The following is a 5,574-nucleotide window of genomic DNA, read 5'->3' as shown; positions in this document are numbered from 1 at the left end:
TTCCCTATATGACCTGTGCCCCAGCTCTGTATGTATGTTTATGTGTGTGTGTGTGTGTGTGTGTGTGTGTGTGTGTGTGTGTCTAAAAATAATTCTGCTTCACAGCTACATATGTATACCAACACATATCACATTTTAGGGAGTAGATAGCTTTAGGTAATCGGAATACATTAAATAAATCAAACTTATGAATAAATCATTGCCAATTGCCTGGGGATTATTGTGTACACATGGAACTGGTCTGACCCCTGAATGTGAGACTTGTCATCAGCAATGGAAATGTGCCTGAAAACAGGAGGATGGTGTAGCAACACAGAGCACTGTGAGAAATGAGGCAAAAGGGCTTTGAACATGCAGTTGCCCCAAGCAGTCAAGAGAGATGATATTTCAATCTGACATAATGGAAGTCCCTAGAGAGATCCATTTTTCATTCTGACATGACTAAGATAATAAGTCAAAAGTTAAAATACGTAGTATGAAGCCCAACACAAAGAAAACTATTTTTACTTCAGGAACAGCAGAGTACACCCTGGTCCTTGTTGGCTTAAATGGACATTCTTTTCCTTATAGAAGCATCCCAGTGACTTTATCTCAAAAGAACAATTTTTAAGAGTAGAACTCATTGAAAAAGTCAAGAAAAAGTACTGTGCAAAATTTGATTCTTTGTGGATACCCTGAGATAACCCAAGCTTTCAGAAATTGTTTTTAAGGAATAATAATGATGATGATTAAAAAATTAAATAAACAAATCCTCTGTGGTGAGATGGGAAGATCCTTATCCTAATGTTGGATTTCACATTTTGCATTCTTTTTGCAGGCCAGCAGACAGGTAAATTGTAATTGATATTAACTAAGTAAAGTTTTAGTAGACCAAATTTGGGATATAATTTTATTTTGATATTCATGAACCACATATAAAAGCTAGTAAAATGAAAATGGTAAGTCATAATAAATTTCATTTTATAGTATTTATTTTACTGAGACCAATCTCGAATTATGTACTGTTGGAAATGCAGAGAAAAAGGGAGAATAAAAATAGGAAAGGTATTATGGATATAATGATAAATGCGATATTTTAAAAGAATTTTTAGAAAACTGAAGCATTCAAGCTCTGGGATATAGTTTTATCTGACCTGTCTGGATTGAAGCCAGATTCATGAAAATCATTTTGAATGATGCCACTGCCTATCACACTGCATATTGTGGTTTAAGGGTTATTGGGTCTCCCCTCTTAGTAAAATTGATCTTAGTACGGTAATATAATAAAGGTTTCCAAAAACACCCTAGAAAAAAGAAAAATTATTATGAATTTCCTAATCCCAATTGATCTGAGAGGCAGGAAGGAGCCAGCATAACCCTCTATAAGTAGCTCCCTAAATCAGCACCCTCTGCAGACATTTTTGAGTTTTCAACTTTTTCCCTGAGACCCAAATTAGATTAAACTAACCATCTTACGTTCTTCTCCAACATGTAACTTCTGGAACAAAGTTCTCCAGCTAGGTGTTTATCAAGATACTTATCAGATAGATAAGGACAGATATATCCTATTGCATGTTAACTCCAGAATTTTCTACGTAAGCATTCAAAACCTCTTCAACAACATATTTACTGTTTACCAATCACATCTTCCATTACAGTTCAACATGCTTTCTCTAGACCGCCCAAAATTATTGTTATTTTTTTGTACAAGATCCGTCTGTTCCCACCCCTGTTTTGCCGTACTTGCTCATCTTCACCCCTCGTGGGTTTTTTTCTCCTTTCTGCTACAATATGCCCTTCTTCCTATGCAGAACTCAGCTTTAAGTTCAGGTCAATGAGGAAATCTTGCCCTATATAACGCCTGATTCTCCAGCTGTTCCCAATTTTGAGCTTCTAAACACTCATTCCCTTCTTTGTTGAAGCACAAATTGGTATGGGATTTCATGTGTCCTTAAGTTTTTATTTAGCTTTCTTTTGTTGAACACCCTTGCAGTTCCCTTTTGTTTTGTACCATCCATGTGTTCTGCAAGTGTGTGGATACTCAATGTCTAATAGAGTGAAGACAGAGAGTAACACGACATAATGCTCCCACTCTCTACCGCTGTCTAGGAACTTGCAATCATCTCTATTATAGCTATATTTGCCTAAGAATGGAACAGAATATATTGGTTCATTCAGCATTTTGTTGATGAATCATTCAGTCATTTCTCTATTCTTGCTGAGTTTTTTTTTTTTGTTTTTCTTCTCCTCTATGGATCCAGAAGCTATAGGGTTTGTCTGAGGCTCAGCATCACAGATTTCTTAAGGCTTTCTCTCCAGGTAATCAGGTTTTCCATTACCTTGCTCTGCCACTATTAGACTTTAGCTAACACAAAAATCTCTTTTGGGATCCAGTCAATAATCCTCTGTATTCTTAGTTTTTAAAGGTCTTTGTGTGAGAAAAAGGGAGAAATAAGGTAGGTGGCTGAACAGGAATTTGTACTAGACAGGGTCAGAATGGAGGAAAGGAATGCCTCCCTCTGTCCCATCTAGACATGGAGAGATCATGTCAAGTCTGTGATATGAGGGTGAAAGACTGACAGAGTCTGGGTTCTATTCAGTTTAACAAAGGACAGAAAAACAAAGCTTCTCCTCCACTGATTGAGAGGGAATCCCTTCTTTTCTATCCTGTAACTTATTCCTACTTACTGAAAAAATAAGGAATAAGTACCCAATATGTTCCAGGATCTAGATCCCAAAAGACAAACAGCTAAACTCCCTCTCTTTGGACACTGCTTAAATGGTGAGCAGCTAATGACTTCAGTGCCATTAGGGTGAATGTAACTACCTGGGGTCATTTCATCTTCACCCTATGTCCCCTCAGACTCAAGTCCGAAGGTGGCTCACAAACATAGTTAGTAGATACCTCCCCCACTCCAAAAGACATCTCCCTGCTCCTTTCCACTTCTCCCTCTGCCCCCAAAACACATATTTCTCCAAGACAAAGAACAGAGAATCCCCATTAAATTGCACAATTACAGGCCTGACTTGACCACAAAGCTACTACTTGGGAATCTACGTAGTGTAAACACTTTAGCTCTTGTTGTTTTTTCCCAATTACTGAATTTTCCCTTTCACAATAATTTCTTTTGAAATTATTCATAAAGGGCCAACTCCATAGACTATCATCTCTCCCTGCATAATACCTAAGAGACTTCTTGACTTGCTGTAAATTGCAAGTTGCCCAGGAGCAAAAGGAGGAGGGCAGTAAGGATTGGCATGGAAGAATCCTAGAGACAATGGATTTCTGTGTGGTCTCAGTTAAGTGTTAATGGTCACTCCTGCCACCCTGCACCTTTCACACCAGTGAAAGAAGTTACTCATTTGTAAAATGTCTGCAGAGCTTCAGACCAATGCTATGGATACTTAAGTAAACCCTGTTTCCTATCTGAAGTTGTGTCCACTACAACTGATTGCTTCCTGATGGCTAGAGGATGTTGCCTCTGCTAACAGCAAAAAGTGTTGTTTTCTGCTGTGCAGAAGTGCAGATCACAGAATTTGAGGTCTAGAAAGGGACTATGTATAAATCTCTTCTTACAGATGGACACACAGAGGCCCTGAGAGACACCTTTGAGTATGATTTTCCCAGTACCTCCCACTTACCCCCAGGACTCTCATGCCCTGCCTGGTGGGACATAGCTCTTCCTCTCACACAATAAAACCCACAATTTGTCTTGTAGGCACCACTAACTCTCCAGATTCATGGGTCATTATTGGGTCCCAAACCCAACTTAGAGAAATATTACCATGAGGCCATGGCTCAGCAGGTCAATGTCTTTTGAACTACTTTACCAGGCAGCTATTTCCAGAGGCTCTTTTCTGTATCTGCAAATCATTTTTCAGATGCTCTCATCTGTCATGGAACTCACTACCTCCTTACTGTGGGCTTGTTTTCAGATACTTTCATATTTCCCTGTGATTCCATGCTATTAAATCCTCAAAAACACATAATTGGCCCATGGAAAAGGATTGTGCTAACTTTAACAGCTCTCTGTCACTCCTTGTCCCTCCTATCTTAATTCCATTTATTTTATTTATGAAACACTGTTATTAGCCTCCAGGGTTTTCATGACATGATAACCCCTTAATAAGAATTTCACATTCAATAATTTCCATCACTCTCATTTCATAAGAGTGAAATAAAGCTGTAGAAACGGTGAAGCAGCATGGCTCAATCTTCCTGTGTTCACATTTTGGAATCTGACAGCCTCCTGGGGCAGCCACATTAGCCATTAGACCTTGGGCCATTTTGCCCTCAGAATTTCATTATTTGTGAACAAGAATGACTTCACCTCCTAGAATTCTTGGGGCAATAATGTGCAAAAAGCATGAACACAGATCTTGCCCCAAGTTAGTTAAATTCATTATCAATAGCCTCCCTCCCTCATTCAAATGAACACTTGAGGATTTCCCTGGTGGCACAGTGGTTAAGAATCCACCTGCCAATGCAGGGTACATGGGTTCGAGCCCTGGTCCAGGAAGATCCCACATGCCGTGGAGCAACTAAGCCAGTGCACCACAACTACTGAGCCTGCGCCCTAGAGCCCACGTGCCACAAGTACTGAAGCCGGCATGCCTAGAGCCCATGCTCTGCAACAAGAAAAGCCACCGCAATGAGAAGCCCGTGCACCACAATGAAGAGTAGCCCCCGCTCACTGCTACTAGAGAAAGCCTGCGCACAGCAACTAAGGCCCAAAGCAGCAAAAAATAAATAAATTAATTAATTTAAAAAATAGAATCAATAAGATTAAAAGAAAAATGAACACTTGAAACAATGTTCAAAGTAACTAGTGAGTGATAAACAAAGGCAAATAAAAATACCTGTGAATACTTTTTCAATCATCAGCTTGGGAAATATTATGAAAAATTATAATTCTAAGGGAGTTCTACAGTCTAGTGAAACAGGTATTCTTATATTCTTCCTGGTGGGATTCCTTGGGCATACACTGTGTTCTCTTGTTTGTGTGCGTGTGGGTTTACATTGCCCTTCTTCTCTGTATCTAAATCCCATATTAATCATGCCATGGCTTTCTTTTTAAATATTATTGCTTATATATACATATAAACAGATATACATATAAATTACATATAAACAGAGAACTAATTTTTAGTTCTTTTCTTCTTTTTTTAAAATCAATATCTCAGGTATTTATTATTTTTAAAAACTGTGCAAAGTCTATAGATACATTGGTAATGATACTACAGTGTTAAACAGTATGATTACCTGTAGATTTTTCAAAACCTTGAAATCATTTTCCTGCTAATTCTCAGGCCATGTACTTTGAACAATTAACATATGCTTTTTTACAAGATAACGCTAGAGTATTTTATGTCCCAATCCTTAGAATTGCAACATAAAACCTAATACTTTTTTTTTAACATCTTTATTGGAGTATGATAGCTTTACAATGGTGTGTTAGTTTCTGCTGTATAACAAAGTGAATCAGCTATACATGTACATATATCCCCATATCTCCTCCCTCTTCCATCTCCCTCCCACCCACCCTACCCCACCCCTCTAGTTGGTCACAAAGCACCAAGTTGATCTCCCTGTGC

Source organism: Lipotes vexillifer, unplaced genomic scaffold (assembly GCF_000442215.2).
Source record: "Lipotes vexillifer unplaced genomic scaffold, Lipotes_vexillifer_v1.1 scaffold92, whole genome shotgun sequence".
NCBI classification, from domain to species: domain Eukaryota; kingdom Metazoa; phylum Chordata; class Mammalia; order Artiodactyla; family Lipotidae; genus Lipotes; species Lipotes vexillifer.
Note: the sequence above shows the minus strand (reverse complement) of the source record.